This window comes from Sinocyclocheilus grahami, unplaced genomic scaffold (genome assembly GCF_001515645.1).
Source record: "Sinocyclocheilus grahami isolate Dianchi unplaced genomic scaffold, SAMN03320097.WGS_v1.1 scaffold473.1, whole genome shotgun sequence".
In the NCBI taxonomy this organism is placed as follows: Eukaryota; Metazoa; Chordata; class Actinopteri; order Cypriniformes; family Cyprinidae; genus Sinocyclocheilus; species Sinocyclocheilus grahami.
The window spans coordinates 845279-865049 of NW_015505652.1; the positions used below are offsets into that span (position 1 = coordinate 845279).

General features: G+C 35.5%; 1 protein-coding gene across 2 annotated transcripts in view; it reads right to left on the reverse strand.

Moving 5' to 3' along the window:
- Positions 1–16754, reverse strand: part of ncoa1 (nuclear receptor coactivator 1) — a 71719-nt gene extending 54965 nt beyond the window's left edge. For both annotated transcript variants that reach the window (XM_016235678.1, XM_016235676.1), the window contains exons 1-3: positions 16293–16754; positions 7789–7960; positions 6463–6635 (exon numbers count right to left, since the gene is read on the reverse strand). The gene's annotated coding sequence lies outside the window, so the exon portion shown is untranslated. The remainder of the gene's footprint in view (positions 1–6462; positions 6636–7788; positions 7961–16292) is intronic.
- Between the last annotated feature and the right edge of the window lie 3017 nt (positions 16755–19771).

Genomic DNA, 19771 nt, shown 5'->3' on the forward strand with positions numbered 1-19771 from the left:
TTTAGGTTGTTTTTTTTGTGTTGGGGGGGGGGGGGGGGGGGGTCTAATTCTGAATAAATCCACCTTAAGGTTGTGGCACATGAGCCTTTTTGCTGTGAAATCTTCACTGATTTATATTAAGTAAAGGTAAGAATAAATAATATTGTTAGTAATATTTTAAGATGAACTGGACTGTAGCAACTTGGGTTTGCTTGATTATCCTTACATTTTATTAATTTTTTTTAAATCATTAAATATATCAAATATGATACATCTGGCTTTTGAAGAATGTTTATTTGTACATCTTTCAATCAACATTGCATTTTATTATATTATTATATTGTTTGCCCTCCACAATGAAAACTACGAAGCTTTAAGCATGCAAGTATCATAAAAGTATTTAAATATCAGCAAATCACCAAATTGCATATTTTCGCTCAGTTTGGGGTCCTCTGAAAAAGCTTCATATTCTCCTATAATTTCATACCTATTGGATCATAGAAGCCTGATGTATCAAATACTATACGCAATAAAACTAAAATATTCATAATTAATCATAACTAGTTATGGTTAATTATTCATATTTCCTGTTGTGAGCTAAATTCGCTACAACATGCATAAACATTTTAACAATTTTTCTTTTTATATTTCGTCTACAGCTTCAATAAACTGCTCCATTTAAAAAAAACTGAATGATTTTGATGAAAAAAGACTCATTTCGTATGTCTGGCTTTACAGGGTTAATAAGAAATAGCCCAATGTCGAAGGGCTCTTTTCAACACGGCACACAGAAGCTACAGTAGCAGCAATATGCACTAAGTGACATAACTATAGAGAGACAGGATCTGAACAGCTCTAAATTACAGTGTCAGCTTCAACAGCAAGCAAACAAGTCTGGCTTAAAATTAGGTCAGTGGATTCTTATGCAGTTTGAGAAATAAAGAATCAATGTTTGTTATTTTAAAACTGCGTTTACTTTGATAGTGATAATAAAGAACACTTCTATGGAAATCTACCTTTGTTTACATATTCTACTCGTGCACACAGACCAATAACACACACAAAGCTGCACACACAAAACTGTGTGCTTTGGTTTTATAGGTTTAAAAACAAAGTAAACTCAGAATCTATTTGAAAACCGCTGTGCTACACCATAGCTTTTCTTTTCTATTCAGTGTAATTGCACCCTTGGGTATGCATTTGATTTTACAATAGTCTCCATAGTATTCTTTTCACCTCCTCTGACCTCAGGCTGCAGTCTTGCAATGGAACAAACGTAAAATTGAAAACAAACGAAACGCTGAATATTAATCATGAAAAGAGAGCATTTTTTTTCTGAGCCTCATCAGCATTAAATTACCCAAACCTTACTGTATAACACTGTATTGTTGACATGAGAAAAAGATCACGGGTTCCATAACACAAAACACATGTCAAACAAAATCCGATAATTATGGGGAAAATTGTTGGGAGAGTACAACCTAAGCATGCGGAAGCAGTAAAGAGAAGTCTGACGACTACGGCTAAGAAACCAGGTGTCAGAGCACTGTACAATCAGCACAAACACCTTTAAAGAAAACACAGGCACACTCAAGCAATCATCATATAAGCTAAACAAACTGCCTTTTTCCAAACTGAGTTGAGAAGCCATTAGAGTCTTTGACTAATTCATGCAAGTCAGTGATTACCCTCATATTAAGAGGGAGGTCTGTCAATTCAGCTGGTTTCCAAGCAACTAAGTGATTAGAATGAAAATTTTTCCATACATTAGGAAATGGAGTAAATTACATTTTAGTCGTGGGTTTTTGCATTTGATTACAGCTTACATAATACCAGTAACCAGGATGTAAACATACCATCTGACAGCTTTAACCTACATCTGTGTGCGTATGTTGTACGATCTGCATCTTAAAACATTTAGAATGTATAACATGCACACAGGGACGCAGGTAAATGCTGCTGAATCTTTGTGTGCTTGACTAATTTATCACATTTTCTACTTACTTTAATTTACAGAAATGAAAGCGTGGAGGAAGAATAAAGCGCACTGTCTCACTCCTCTAAGCTGTGCTATGGTAAATATTTTATTTAATGTTGCTGGTTGGATTTACTTGCAATAATCTTATTAACCGGGACTACAACGAACTAAAAATATACAGTGCCTATAGAAAGTCTTCATACCCCTTCATTTTTTTTAGATCATCTCAAGCTCTGTCAGGTTGGCTGGGGAGTGGGGACCATCGGTGGACAGCCATTTATAGGTTTCTCCAAAGATGTCTGATTGGTTCCAAGTCCCAGCTCTGGCTGGGCCACTCAAGGACATTCATAGAGTCGTACCTAAGCCACTGCTGCATTGTCTTGGCTGTGTGCGTAGGGTGATTGTCATTTTGGAAGGTGAGCCCAGTCTGAGGTTCTGAGCGCTCTGAACCAGGTTTTCATTAAGGATATCTCTGTATTTAACTGCATTCAGCTTTCCGTCTTCTCTGATCACTTCCCCAGTCCCTGCCGCTGAAAAACACCCCCACTGCATGATGCTGCCGCCTCCATGCTTCACCGTTGGGATGGTATTATGCAGGTGATAAGCGGTGCTTGGTTTCTCTCAGACATGAATAAGGAATTGAGGTTCATCAGACCAGAGAATCTTTGTTTTCATAGTCTGAGAGTTATTTAGGAGTATTTTTGTAAATTCCAATCAGGGTTTCATGTATCTTTACTGAGGAGAAGCTTGAGTTCGGTCATTTTGCCATCAAGCCCAGATTGGTGGAGACCAATGATGTTTGTCCTTCTGTAAGTTTCTCCCATCTCCATATAAGATCATGGAGCTCAACCAGAGTGGTCATCAGTGTATGGGCCACCTCTCTAACAAAGACCCTTCTCCTTCTATTTAACCAGGAGGTTCTCCTTCTATTTAACCAGGAGGTTAGATCTAGGAAGAGTCCTCAATCTTCATCCATTAATGATTATGGAGGCCAAATGCTCCTGTGAACCTTCAACACAGCAGAAATTGTTTTGTAGTCTTCACCAGATCTGTCTCAACACAATCCTGTCTCTCAGCTCTGCAGGCCATTCCTTTGACCTCATGGCTTAGTTTTTGCTCTGACATCCATTTCAGCTGTTAAACTTTATATAGGATGGTGTGTGTGCCTTTCCAAATCATGTCCAATCAACTGAATTTGCCACAGGTTAACTCCAGTCGGAGTATAGAAACATCTCAAAGATGATCCAGTGAAAAGATGCTCCTGATCTAAATTTTAAGTGTCAAAGCAAAGGGTATTGTGATAAGTTGTGATAAATCTGGTTTTTGCTTTGTCATTGTGGTGAGTGGGGTGTAGATTTATGTGGGAAAAAAGTCATTTAAAGCAGTTTAACATAATAATGCAACATAACAAAATGTGAAAAAAAAATGAAGGGGTATGAAGACTTTCTATAGGCACTCTAAGCCTGTTGGTGAAAACAGAATGAATGACACTTTTTCCAAAATGAAAGCAATCACGGCACAATCCTAGACTAAAATATCTATTACAAAACTAAAAAAGGTCTGCACTCTCATCAAATATATAAAATGTTATTAGGTGAGTTTCTGTATCAAATTTTCTTAACTTCAACAATCCATCTCTCTTTGCCCATATTTGATGATTATTATACATGTGAATCTGTAATTCAGACTAATTAGAATTCAGTGTGGGCGGAACTAGAAAGTATCAAAGTCCAGACAAGAATACAGCAATCAACAAAAGCACAAACATGCATACATTAAAACCATGCTAATAATTAAACTACCCAAGTGTGAGTGTGAAAATGTAACTGCAAAATAAAAGAGCGCAGACAGATGCAGTGCAGTGCAGTGCAGGCACAATCGGGTTTCACATTACCATGACAACTGTAGGCTCTGTTGAACTACCACTACACATCTAGTATAAGCAAATGCAGAAAACACCATGCAGTGGGGCCATGGAAAATTGCTACACCTGCACCGACTGTCCCCAGCACCGATCATTCATATCTGAAACACCTCAAAGCAGTGTGCTGCGCTGAATACCTTACTTGTTTGAACAGAAACCACTGTCTTATGGACACAATTTATCGGTTAACTTTGCAGTGATGACAATTAGTTGGCAGTTGTAACCAGAGCATGTGAGCGAAGCGGAACGTTTTCCGCTCTATGGACGTGCGCTCCACTCAGTCGCTCTAAATAATTTTTTTTTTTTAAATAATATTTTAATAGGCCTAAGTGGTGTAGGCTAATATCTTCTGTACTCTGTAGTTCTGTATTTAGGCCTATATACAGCTGTGTGTTAGCTTAGGTCTACAGTTTAACTGAGATTATTTAATAACTACGGAGCTCCGAATATAATTCGAATTAACAATTCGTTTCTACGACGTCAGCAGGTTTTATTATTTTTTAAATGTATTATTATTTATTAAGTTTAAGCAATAATGATTTTAATAAGTAATTACGAAATATAATAATTTGTTCCACGATTTAGGCCTACTATAGGGAATGAAAAAATTAACGAACAAATTAATTTGTGGCAGCTAAGCCTAAACAAGAGAATGAATACTTAATTCGTGGCCATAATTTAGACTAAACTAAAAAATTAATTCTTAATTCGTGGCCATAATGTAGTCCTAGCATAAAAGAGAACTAGCCTATTCTAAATTCGTGGCCGTGATTTTGTCTGCATGTCATGATCGGGGCTCCGTACAACCGAATATAACCTTAGCCTACCTGTTTATTCATTTATTATGGTATGTAACTAGCTCACCTTTTCCTGCACCATGTTTGCATACATCTTCGTGCTTTCTGTAATCAATATGAATCTGTACTAACTTTAACAGTCCCCCCGCACTCCCTCTCAGTTTCTTCTCCCTGCTCACTTTGATTTTTACTTTACATTTATGTATAAGGCTTGCAACTTCGTTGAAACAATATCTGAACTGCATAACTGCTCTACTATTCTCGATCTCTACAGATTCTCGATCTCGAACAAGCAAATCACCAAACGGCATTCTGGGTTGAGCGAGCGGCACTGAGCGTATTGAGCGAGCGGAGCGGAATCTTCAGAAAGGCGCTCTGCGCTCTTAAGGAAATATTAAAACTCCGCTCCCTGCTCCGCTCACATGCTCTGGTTGTGGCTTCAACAATAAGAGAACTATGAGAGCTACAGTTTTGGAAGCTACTTCCACATTTACATTTATTCATTTAATAGATGCCTTTATCCAAACAAGAAAAACACAAGCAGAAGTGAAACTATTGTGTGCCAAGATACAGGCTACTGAATATTTTTAGAAAGCTACACAAGTTACAAAAAAAAAATTTAATTGGGTGTAATATAATTATATGGCAATTATGTAATTAACTGAAAAAAGGAATGGGCAGCTTGACATGCACAAAAAAAAAAGAAGAGATATTTCCAATAATATTAATGCTAAGTGTTTAGCTTGTACGCTAATAAATATATAAACTCACCATAATTTATATAAACATAGAAAAAGCAATAACAACTTTACAATACCATTCAAAATTTTCAGAGGTCAGTAAGATTTCGCAATGTTTTTTAAAGAAGACTCGTGCTCAGCAAGGCTGCATTTATTTAACAAAAACATACAGTATTATTGTGAAATATTATTACAATTTAAATGAACTATTTTCTGTTTGAATATATATTAAAATGAAATGTATTCCTGTGATGGCAAAGCTAAATTTTCAGCAGCCTTTACTCCAGTCTTCAGTGTCACATGATCGTTCAGAAATCTTTCTAATATGCTGATTTATGCTCAAGAACCATTTATTCTTATCATCAATGTTTTTTTTGATAGTTGTGCCGTTTAATATTTTGGTGGAAACCATGATACATTTTTTTCAGGATACTTTGATTAATAGAAAGTTCAGAAGAACAGCATTTAGAAAAGCAAATAAATCTTTTGTAACATTATACATGTCTTTACTGTCACATTTAATACATTTAATGCATTCTTGCTAAATAAATGTATTCATTTTTTCACGCCACAAATCTGAAAGACCCAAAACTTTTGAATGGTGGGGTATTAAATTATTTTTTTTAAATCACTATAAAACAATGTATGATCAAACCATCTGAATCAATAAAATGAATACCCAATATTATGTTACGAGTATCAGATTTTTGCCTCTGCACACATGAGGCTACATGTGTAAATATAATGTGACATAAACAACAGTGATGTAATGTTTAGTCATGCCGCCATTACTTGGAGAAAATAGCTTGTCACTGGAAGAGATACACTATTTTGAAAACAGCTGAGCTACTGTCACGCCACTAAGAATGCAGTCCAGTTAGTACCATCACAACTTGTAGTTAGTTACTCCAAAACACTGGATGATTATGTAAACATTTCCTCCAATAAAAAAGCTTGTTACTGCTGGATCCACAGTTTCAGCTGTTGCCAATTCAGGTTATTTTTTAATACAGCTTCGAGCTTCTGGATGATTTGCCAACTTACTTGATCTAGGGCTCCAGAGGGATGCTCATTGAGGGGAACACTATGGCTGTGGTCCACTGGGTTTATGGGGTGGGAGCGAACTCAAGGAGAGGGGGCTACGGCGCCACACCCTCCCCGTCATGCAGAACCATCCCACCGGGGAGAGGCAGCGGAGAATGGGCACTCAATGTAACCTGTGCAAGAAGTAAAGCATTGTGTCAGAATTTACAGGCATTTTAGGCTACATTTACACAGCAGTAGAATATGGTCATCAGTCCTATACTGTTACCTACTGTTAAAATATTAATTAAAAATGTTTAATTAAAACATGCACTTTAAAAATAAATAAATCAGTAATTGAAATAAAGCTGAAACAAAATAAAATATAAATATAATAATACAATTACTAAAACTTAAAACTAAATTTAAAAGAAAACTGAATATATATAATATTAAAAACTAATTCAAAATATTAAAAACACTATAAAAGTATATAAATGATACTAAAATAACACTGCAGTATTGTTGTCACCCATAGCCTGTTAGATTTCACAAAAGAACTGCCTGGTGGATATAAAACTCTGCATATTTTTTAGCTTTAAAGGTAGCATATACATTTATTTATTTTAAATGAATTGTCATTATTTTAATTATTTTTGTTTGTATTATTTATTTATTTTAATTAATTAATTAATTTAAATTTGCTTTTTTAAATAAACTAAACTACTCTGCATTTACCTATCAGTGTAAAAGGAAAACGTAACAAAACCGCAAAAGTAAGCAGAAGTTATGTAACATCAAGCATACATGAAAGTCACGCTATCAGTGAATATGAAAATTCTATACACTGAGACAGTCTAGTCATAGATTCATGTGTGTGCAAAATCCTTTTTTGCATTGCCATAGCAACTGTAAAGTCTGTTACACTACATCTAGTTATAAGCCACACGAATAAAGCCTCACTATGGCTTGGCAAAGTGTTTATACAATTGCACCATATCCACATCTATAACCTGCTGCACATCAGCACACATTGTGATTCACAGAGGACCTTGATGGTTAAAAAGTGGGCAAACATTTCCAGCCCATGAAAAAAGACAGCATTTCTGACTTTCATCAGTATTGTACGTCTACAGCAATGGAAGTGAATGTCTTAAAAACACGTTTTAGCTTTAATATCACATACAAAATGGGTCACGATCCAATTTTTTTTTATTTTTTTTTTATAAGTAGTCTGTAGGTGCTTTAAATTAGTTACTGAAGTGTACAGAGAAAATCTAGCTTTTTAACAACGGAGGTCACTGGATTGACTGAGAGTCTGGGTCTGTAAAACCCAACCTGACTTACTTGATCTAGGGCTCCAGAGGGATGTTCATTGAAGGGAACACTATGACTGTGGTCCACTGGGTCTGTGGGATGGGAACTGGAGGACAGAGAGGGGGTTACAGAACCATACCCTCCCTGTCATGCAAAACCATCCCACTAGGGGAGGCAGGAGGAAATGGGCACTCAATGCAACCTGTGGATGAATCACAAGAAAAAATTACGGGTTAAGGGAATACAATCAATTCCACAATCATCAAAATGGCAAATCGCTGTCATTGGGAATGCCCCTTAAGACACACATTATCTAACAGTGATGAAAGCCAGCACTGTCTCAAGCTTTGCCATGAAGTTTCATGAAAAGAAAGAGGTTATAAAATGACGAGCTAATCTATTTGGATACCGGCTTCGGGCAAGCAGCTGATCGGCGCTGAGCTGTGATCAAATCTGATGATTTGTATACAGCGAGAAGATGAAAGCAAAGATTTCCTGCTGCGTTAATTAAGAACCTTTTACTTCACCTCAACAGATGTGAGACCTAGGGCAGAGAGCACTGATGGTTTGATTGAATGAGTGCTTGTGTGCGTTCTAGATTATAGCAACTAGGAAACCATAAAGCTTTTGACTTCAGATGGGCCTTTGTTCTTGTTCCAGACCAGTGTTCTCTACCAACAATATTGATTCTCATGGGGCCCTTGAGGAATTTGAAGTGCAGGCTATCAATTTAAGCACCAGTGGGATCATATCTTTTCATTTTTTAAAGAACAAGGCTACCAGCAGATTTAAAACAAAAAAACTGTAGGGCTACATTTATTGATAATGAATGCTTTGTTCATTACTTTGAAACACAACCTAAATATGTAATACAACGGCATGAAATTGAGCTATATAAGCCAAAAATAAGATTAAAATGCATTGGGTATTTAATACAAAAAAACTGCCTGGAGTTAAAGTCTGCTTAAGATAAAAAACAAAACAATTCATGTTTTACTGACAAGTTTCCCACAATGTAATGGGAGAGTAAATAAAAAAATTGAAACAAGGAGGAAAAAGGGCTTTTAGGATGCTTGAGAACTATTGATTTAGCACTCATTATATGCTATATATATAGCAAACAGCCTATTATAGAGCAGCATAATAGTGAAGCTAGGTGTGAATCCAATGGATTACACACAAAATGAAAGCTACATACTGAATAGCCTAGATAGACACAAATTTCTGTATTATGTGAGGGGGGAAAAAAAGAGACTGCTGCGTGATTTAAGAGCTGTGAAACTAGCACAGCTATAGAGAATAAATTGGTTGTAGTCAGTTAAACAGTTTGGTATTCATTAGACATTACATATAAAATATGCAGAATGCCACAAATCAGAATTAAGTATTTCAGAAAGCAATGTGTTAAGTGATCTTAACATACGATGAATTTTATATGTAATTATGCAATAGGATTTGGTCATGCATGAGGAATACTGTTCATTAATCAAATTTAGTGTACACAGTGGAAAAGTAAATCTGAGCTTTAAAATGTCCACAGCATGATCAAAGAATAACAAATGCACTAGCTGTTGTCTCTTAATGTTTTTTATGAAAACATCATGCAAGCACAGACGATCTCAGCATTATCTTGTGCTTTTTTTTCTTAAACACTGCAATCATATGCTGTCCTAGTACAGAATGATGAGAAAGTCAAGATATCATAAAGTCATCAGTACACTTGCAATGCATGCAGGTGTACATTTTGATTTGGAGATTATATTAAACCACACTGGTTTATGCAAATGAGTGGCAATTAAGTACCAGCTATGATAACACATGAGTGAAATGCATCAAATGTGCAAGCAAATGCAGACGACAACCACAAATAATGCAGCACTTCAGTTCCCAACTGTAAAGAACGTCTCCACAGGCCTTTCTCATGTTGTCTTCTTTAGCTATTAATCATAGAATTGATTTCTCAAACACGTACACAACCGCTCAAAATTTGGGGTCATTAAGATTTTTTTTTTTTTTTCTTGAAAAAAATTAATACTTTGATTTAGCAAGGCTGCATTAAAACGATCGAAAATGGTTTGTTTTCAGGATCATGTGACATTGAAGACGTGAGAAACAGATGCTGAAAATAAATTGCATTTTAAAACATTAAAATAGAATTCAATACAAAATAGAATGCATTTCAAATGACATGTGGGCAAAATAATGCATAAAGTTTGAGAACTTTGTGTTTTCTTGACAAACTCTTGTCTATCTATTCTGTTACTCATAAAATATAGGCCTAGAATTTCTTTGAGCGAGATGTCAGGGCACATATTATGACAAACTAAACAAGCATAAACTGAGATTTTGTTGCAACTTGCAAGTCAGAAAAGGAAACTTTTTTTTAACTTTTCAAAATACATTCAATAATTCTAGATAATCTAGAGTCTGTAGAAAAAGCCAGAAATCAAAAAGGAAAAGGAAACAGACTCCATAATAAGGTATTGGAAATTTTTGTGGATATTTCTTTCAAATTGTAATATAGTTTTTAAATAGGCTAGTTAATAATGTAACAAGACATTTAATATAAATACATTTGACTGAAACACTGAGAAATAAGAAAACAGAAATTTCAGGACGCTGCTCACCATGTTTAGTGCATCTAAAAGAAATACATTACAATGTTGCCCTTTTGGAAGTCAATGAAGAAGGATGATATGAAAAGCAACTAAAAAAGGACAAAGAAAAGAAAAAGGTTTGTGTTGTCATTCACAAAAGCAAGGCATAAAGCTTTGTTTGAAAAAAGGTCAGAGTTTCACTGCCAGTGACTCTTCTAATGTGTCCACAGTTTGTGTAGTAATTACTTTCATCTCCAAACAATGATAGATCTTACTAACATCTGTATAGATGAGAACTCTGAACACCATTTCCATGCATGTAACATCTGTGTATAGACTGAAATGACTTTCAGGAAAGATTCAAATTCAAAACACTTCAAGAAGCATAATGACAATAACCTTTGGAGAAACAGTGAATAAGGGCATAGAAGCTGATTTCACTAAATGTTTCCATCAGTATGCTCTGTTGATAGAAGAGAGACGTTAAACTGGACTAATGCAACACAGCAAAATATCTCCCTGATTGTTAGTAATAAGAATCTAATAATAGACTACTTCCCCACTGCTCATTGTTATAAGTACAAGAACCTCTGAATTTACAAACTGAAACACTAAACCTAATGATAAAATCTTTCATATTTATTCATTCATTTGCTTAAAGGGGTCATATGATGCTATTTTAAAGATCATTATTTTGTGTATTTGGTGTAACAGAATATGTTGACATGCTTTAATGTTCAAAAAACACATTATTTTTCAAATACAGTACATTATTGTAGGTCCTCTATGCCCCGCCTCTCTCAAACACGTCGTTTTCAACAAAGCCCCCTCCTTTGACAAGCGCAGTCTGCTCTGATTGGCCAGCTGACCCAGTGTATTGTGATTGGCCGAACACCATAAGCACGTGTCGGAAATGTAACGCCCCTTACCATAATCGTGAGCGTCAGCTTTCAAAGTAAATCAAAAACTCCGCATTTGAACAGTCAATAGCAAATACTTAAACTGATAACAAAACATACTTACAGTCGCTGATTCAGAAGCGCCAGATTGTCATAGCAAAGTCGGAATTTACCCTTTTTTTGGGGGGGAAATAGTTTTTGTGCACAGCCAGCCTTGTACTCTTCTAAGTTAAAAAAAACTGTCGTCTATAAAATGCGTTGCACAAATTCGAACATCTGGGTTGTGCTGTTCTGTTGTAAATAAATCTTAACCAATGATTCTTAATTGCATCTACTTTCGGAAGCCAAATAAAGTGCTTTTGCTTTCGCACTGATACACACAGCGTCTCCCTGTCATGGCTGCATCAACCCGACTGCTGTTCCTGAAACCACGCCTTCTTTCTTTGTGTGCACATTTGGGCGGCATTATGCTAATATTTCCACATAGTGACGTAGACATGTGGGGGCGTGTTAGAATGAGCCGTTTTAGGTAGGCATGGTTGACTCTTAACTTTTATAAAGAATATCTCTTTGGATTTGAGACTTTAGTCTTTGCAACTTTACAGATCTTCTTTATGCACCAAGAGCTTGTAACACTCCAAAGAGAAAGGAAAACTTCAAATCGCATCATATGACCCCTTTAATATATTCACAGACTGTGAATACTGGAGAAAATGGAACATTTATGCAAGCTAGATGACCAATACCATTTAAAGACAAAGCTTCGCTCTATGCACACATATCGACCACACCGCAATGAATGAAAATTAGTAGGTTTGAATCATATCTGTTCTAGATGCATTTATTTACATCTTTAATACAGGAACATTTACAAGGAAGTCTTACTGTGCACTGTTAGACATTTCTGTAATTTCTACAGTTATTTACTGTATATCACCCAGCATAATACTGCAAATTCCCTTTACAGTAAGTAACTGTAATACCCTTAGCATCATAGGAATTTTTTTGTGAAGTCAAACCCCACATACAGAGACTTACTGTATTTTTTCAAATTGCTGTATTTGCCATAATGGCCTCTTTGGCGCCATTCCATTGAGGTTGTTTTATTTTCCTTATTTCTTACATTTGGACTGACAGGATTTGCCCTGCACCCACAACGTCACAAGCTTGAGGCTGTCTACACTGGACACGTGACATCGCTTGTTATGATTGGCAAATACGTTTGTCCTTCGTGTAAGAAACAGCGCGAGCACTTGAGTACTACTGTCAGAAATATACCGGGGCATCAGTTTACTGTCCGCATCCACTCACTGTACATAGTATTACGGATTATAATGGGTTCTATATTGTCTTTTGTCACGTCGCGCCGCGCCGCTCCGAGGAAGACACGGATCCAGCGGGGCAGCGCTGCGGGTTTTGCCCGGGAATGAACCCGGGCCGAGAGAGTGGAAGAGTTCCGGAGAACATCTGCACTGTGTGTCACTGCACCTTACGAGAGAATAAGACCAGCAAGCAAGTAAAAAATATGTATACATTTGACTGTGTTTTTGTCAGATTTTTGCACACCAGTTTAACCTAGTAACATTTAACCGTCAACACGACGGCAACAAACTTTACTATGGTAAACTGCGCTATATCATTTCAAACTACTTTTGTCAGCTTATTGGATTACCAAATTAAAATTATTTTTAGCGACCAACATCTTATATTAACATTAACTTAACTAATGTGACATTTTTTTCAGGTGTTAGTTAATGTTGGCCAGTAGCCTATTGAGAACAAAAGTGTATGTTAGCTAGGTTAAACTAGTTTTATGGCTATCTGCCTTTCTAGTTTTAGAATTAGTTTGTTAGTTTTTAATGGAATTTAAGATTTACTGCATTTTTTGTATTTGTGTTTTAAAGGCAACTGCAATGAAGCATCAAGAAAGACATGAACAGGCCAGCCACCCTGAGACTGATGGTAAGAGAACAACTAGGTTTTGAGAGGTTTGTGTATTCTATATGGGGTTTGCCTTTTAAAAGTGTGCCATTTCTACTTTTTGTTTTTCAGGGAACACATTTCTGTCACTAACAAAGTGGATGGTGAGCAAAGGTGGTGGAGCAGCAACTGGGTTTTGCAGATGGCTATGTATTTTTTCCCCATTATGTTTCTGTTGCCTAAAGATTCTTTGCGAGGATAAATCCAGATGATACAACATAATGCACTGCAAAATGTCCTAAGACAGGAGAAATGGTGAAGACGCACTGTTCCAGCACTGAAAGACTGTATTTTTAAGTGTTATACATGCAATGTTTTAAATAAAGAAATTGATATTTGATGATATTTTGTAATTATTGTGTCTGTTTTAATTGAATGCCAGTAGTACCGATGTAGGATAAAAATAAAATGAATTCTATATAAAAATTATCAAATCTAATTAAATATACAGTATATTAAAATTGATGAATTACAGTAGTATACTGATGAATTCGATTTTTTTACAGTGTTACTGTAAAAACAGTACAGTTTGCTACTGTAAATCAAATAGTTTGCTACTGTCAATCTTAATTACAGGAACTTACTGGCAACAGTGTTGCCAGTAAGTTACTGTAAAAACCCTTTGAATTGTCTAACAGTGTGGGAGATTTATTGAAAAAGTAAGCCTATTTATGCCTTACAGGTAACTTGGTATTTTACAAATAAAATGACGGAAAGGGCGAAATGCAAAATGTTTAGAAGGTGTTGACTTCCAACCACTTTCCAGAGTCCTAAAACAGCTGCTCAATGTTGACAAGTTCCTGCAGCAGTCAGTCCCTCTGGATTTTGCCATTTCAATACATATTCAAGCAATCTCTGCATTATTTGCAATAGCTTGCAACTTTTGTCTCATACTACCATCACATGGCTTCCAGGCTAGAAGTCATTTGTTTATACATTCATGGGAACCAACATAATTGTCAACAGGATTGTTGAGTTGCATTGCAAAAAATTATTATTTTTTTCTTTTGTATTTTTCTCTTGTTTTCCAGTACAAATATCTAAATATTCTTAAATCAAGATATTTATTTGATAAGCAAAATGATTTAAGATAATAAGTCTTGGTTTCTGAAAAATGTTACTAAATTAATTGAGTTTATGCTTAAGAAAAAAATTTACTTAATTCAAAGGGAAAACAATTAATTTCCAATATCCTGTCATTTTGCTTATCAAATAAATGTTTCTTGAAATAAGAATGTTTACATAATTGCACCTTTTTTTCTTCTTTAGAGTATCTCTGGACCAATTATTAAGAAAGATTTATATTTGAGCATTGTGTTATTTCATTACCTGTGTTGTTTACAACCCCATGACAGATAAAACTTTCATTAAAACGGTTATAAGTTTGCTCATACTTAATAAATTAATGGGGAAACATCCTTAGAACTGTTTTATTATAAGGGATATTAAAATGTAATGATTTTTATAACAATTAAAGTAACACAAAAAACAAAGATTAAAATACCAATTATTAACATAGCAAATTTAATTACATTTTTTCCATTAAATTAATTGGGAGAAAATTTTATTTAATGCCTCCCACAGACAAAAAGATCAAATATGCACGCATGTTTTATTTGAAAAAGTAACAGCTGAGAATTTTCAAAGTGAGAGAGTGGAAAAGGGTGCCAAAAATCGCAAGGTTTATAACAGGAGAGAGTGTGGCACATGTTCTCCATGGAGAAACTGATGTTTCACTCACACTGAGCTTGTTACAACATCCAGTACTTCTGAACTTTAGGGGCGAGACTGTCCCTCCCACCTCTGCTATCTGTAAATACAACTCCTGAGGCAAAGGAAGCAGTTAGCAGATGCTGCACTCGCAGAAACTGTTGCCCCTCGCCCAAACTTCCATGCAAAGGGGAAGCGGAGTTTGTCCGTCTTGCACCGTTTCCGTGCACTTTGAAAAACAACCCTGAGTTGTTGTTAAGCTCAGGCATGATCTGATAACAAGACATGGGACACCGAGCCCCGGGTCCCCCTCTCGCCATTCTCGTTGCACAGGGTGGGCGTCTGTTCGTTGGCTTGAGCAGGTTTGCTTTCCTGTCCCTCTCACTCGTTCATTTGCTAGTTCGCTCTGGCGCGCTCTCCCTACCCCCACACATTCTCACAGGCTGCTGCACAAGCTTTTTTTCGAGAGAGATCGAAATCAACTATTATAATTATTATTGTTATTATATTTGACTATTATTATGAATAATAATCAGAATTTATTTTTAAAATTGTAAATAAAAACAAAGATTTGGGAGTACATTTTACTAGTTCAGCCTTTCTGCTTCAAAATTCCACGTTTAATTCAACCTACTTGTTGATAATTTGTCATTTAAAGTAAATCCTACACCTATTTTTGTTAGTGTAGAATGATATATGGCGGGATAAAAGAATATTTTATTCACCTGATCAGACATTATAACAACAATAATTGTTAATTGGTTGGTAAAATCATCATTATTTTATTCTCAATATTAATAATAACAATCATTCATTATTGTTATTATTATTACTGACAACAATTATTATCATTGTTGTTAATTTTATGAGCTGAGTATTGTTAGACAATCTTTACTTTTATTAAACTCACATAATTGAAAGATTATTCTAATCTTTATAAATAATAAATAAAAGAAAATAACTGCATTCTCAGCTTCAGTTTCAAGCCTGCCGATTCAATTTGACGCTGTCTCTCGACATGACATTAGCTCGCACTTCAACCACATGCACCAAGTAAAATGAGCAACAACCACATTGCAAGCATCCAGATTCAATCTTTTGACCTCACTATGCAGATCTGTATTTCACCGTATGAAAAAGAGAAACGATCAAATGCGTGTCTAATCACTCGAAAAGCAGTTTGTGTAAACGCCACATCTTTTCCACCTGTCTGGTAAACTAACCCATATATCTGAGCAATGTGTATGCATATGGTTGTTTAGATCAAGTAACCTCTAGCTGGATCAGCCCCGCCACATGATCTTTACTCAACAACAACAAATGTAAAACACCAACGCATTCCAGTTACCTGTTTAGTCCGTTCTCCTCTTAAGTTACAGATGCTCGCTGAACTTTGAGAAGGCTTGGAGGATGGTGTTTGCTGGCTAATACTGCCAGACGGAGCGATTAGTTATGCATTCAGTCAGATGCAAATATTTCTACAAGCCCAGCGCCTACGACTGAGCTTGCATCATCTTATTCTGACAGGCTAATTCCGTTAGTGTGGTGCTGTGGTGTCCGTTAAACCTTCCAGTTGAAGCCTAGCTAAGCTAACGAGGTTAGCGGGCTAATTTCAGGAGCTATTTTAAAACCAGGACGCAGTTTTTCTCCGTTAAACTCCGGGTGTTTGTTGTCGTAAATGCACTTTGTTGACGATAAGCTATTTCTTTATTCCCTCCCGGAGCTGCAGTGCTGCTGTCATCCAAGTCAAATGACAGCATGTTTGTGTGTTTAATTCTCGCGTTGATCTCTCCCCACCGCCATTTTCTTCCTCGAGCTACACAAACAAACAGGAGGATCGCTCACGTCACGCAGAAGGTGCGCGACTGCGCTGATCTCTATGGCATAGTTTGAGGCGGTTGCTTAGCGACGCATGACTTGGAGATCTGATTGGCTGCGCAGGTTTGTGTGTGATTGAGGAATCGCTGGGTTGCGTAGTGTAAGGACGTACAATGACGAGGCCCAACAGTGTAGGCTACAGCATAGATGTATATACGTAGAAGCCTCATTAGCGACTATTTTTACGGGCCGCTATACGTATTTTTATAAGCTATACGCCGTCAACTTGCCGTCATTCTATGAAGGTATTTTTGGTGCAAAACAACTGAGCGTCTAAATTCCGCTGTCACAGACGCTCAGTTGTTTTGCACCAAAAATACCTTCATATCATTCACCATAGTAATCACTGAATATTCGAAAGATGCCACAATCCTGCACAGAACGGCTCAACGGCTCTGTCAGAACCTACAGTATGGTGATTGACGTCAAGTTGACCGTTCCAAGATGGCGGCCGCATCTACGTGCCTGGAGCGGTCGAATGCAAGTAGGGCTATGGCATATGGCAAGCCGTTTAGCATTTAAAACTTTAGTTTGACTATCCATAAAATATATTTCAGATAGTTACAATTGTAATTCGACTAGTCAGAATGATAAATAGAGATATCTGCATTTATAAAAAAAAAAAATTTTTTTTTGGTGTTTGGCTTAGTGTTATGTTAGAATCATTATCATACTCTTATACCTTTTGTTCTTTAATATTGTGAATTGTTTTTAGCTTTATTTTTTGTTTTTCATTTATATGTTAAGTTTTGAAATTGTGTTGTATGCATTTGTCATTTTTATTTAATCTCTTTATTTTTAAAATGTGTATAGGTAGTATTTATAAAGTTTTAGCTTTTAGTTTTGGATATGTTTTTAGTTGTTTTAATACTACGATTGATTGCTTCTGTTGTCCTCATTTGTAAGTCGCTTTGGATAAAAGCGTCTAAATATTCGAAAGATGCCACAATCCTGCACAGAACGGCTCAACGGCTCTGTCAGAACCTACAGTATGGTGATTGACGTCAAGTTGACCGTTCCAAGATGGCGGCCGCATCTACGTGCCTGGAGCGGTCGAATGCAAGTAGGGCTATGGCATATGGCAAGCCGTTTAGCATTTAAAACTTTAGTTTGACTATCCATAAAATATATTTCAGATAGTTACAATTGTAATTCGACTAGTCAAAATGATAAATAGAGATATCTGCATTTATAAAAAAAAAAATTTTTTTTTTTGGTGTTTGGCTTAGTGTTATGTTAGAATCATTATCATACTCTTATACCTTTTGTTCTTTAATATTGTGAATTGTTTTTAGCTTTATTTTTTGTTTTTCATTTATATGTTAAGTTTTGAAATTGTGTTGTATGCATTTGTCATTTTTATTTAATCACTTTATTTTTAAAATGTGTATAGGTAGTATTTATAAAGTTTTAGCTTTTAGTTTTGGATATGTTTTTAGTTGTTTTAATACTACGATTGATTGCTTCTGTTGTCCTCATTTGTAAGTCGCTTTGGATAAAAGCGTCTAATAAATGACTAAATAAATAAAAAATAAATTGCACTAGTAATAAATCTGATTAGAGATATTTCTAAATACTTTAGACAATGGAGAACAATGGAATTATACAACAAAAACATGAAAAATAGTACAAATAAATGCATGACGGACAAGAATGATGCTTCATAATCAGATGCAGTCAAAAAAGGTGAAGGCTGATTTTAAATTTTTTTACAATTTAATAAAAGTTTAACTGGCATTGATGACATTTATTAGTAGGTTATATTACGTTGTGTATGGATTCAGGTTTATTTGTGTCGTTATGGCTGCTTGTTTCCGCCATGGAATAAAAAATAAAAGTAATTTGCAGATTTTTATCTTACAATTCTGACTTTTTTTCCCCAGAATTGCGAGATATAAAAAATGTGGGTTATAAACTTTATAACTCACAATTGTTTGCATTGTGTTTAGCTATATCTCGCAATTCTGAGAAAAAAAAGTCAGAATTGTGAGATAAAAAGTCGCAATTTATTTATTTATTATTTATTTATTTAGTGGCGGAGCGCTTCCATAGGAAGTAGCCCACAAGGTGGGAGTATTGTATTGTATTAAAGCAAGAGATCCATGATGATGATATTCTGCTGTGTTCAATGATTAGCGCCAATTTATTATTTTAACATTATATCAAATGTTGCAACAGCTGACATGAGGCCTATACAAATACTTAGCTACTGATTTTACATGTGTTCGTTTGTAAATAAAGTATAACACAATTTAATCCACAGCACACACGTCTCAACATTACGATATAGAAAAGGACAAAAGCCTCTCTGTATAGCCTACCACTTTTACACATGCTCCAGCTACATTTCCATACTTTTGAATTACTTCTGTATAAAACAGTTTAAAATGACCCAAAGACGCAGGACCTTTATTATACAGCTCTTAGACAAAATGACGGATGACAACAGTTTCCAAGGTAGGATTGGTTAATAAAATGTTTAAGGTGGGGCTAAGCAAAGGTGCATTTGCATGCACATTTTAGATATCTATAAAGGAATTTTGTCTAGTCACATTGTTAAATCCAGATATCTACATTTAAATTCTTCCTAGTTACAAAGCTAAATGCAGATATCTCCAAAGAAAGATCTTCCTAGTCAAAAATCAGATTGAGATATCCATAATTAAATTGCAGATATCTTTAAATGAGTTTTGACTAGGAAGAATTCCAATTCAAGATATCTACAACTGTAATTTGACTAGTAATAAATTACTTTCAGATAGCTACAAATTTATTTTGGATATCTTTAAGAAATCATGAATTAAAGATATCTGCAATATAAGTATGACTAGTCAAACACCAATTAGAGATATCTTCAATTATAATTTTTACCAGTGTTAATTCAGTTAGAGATATCTCTAATTTAATTATCACTAGTAGAGTTGTAATTTGAGATATCTCTAATTAGAA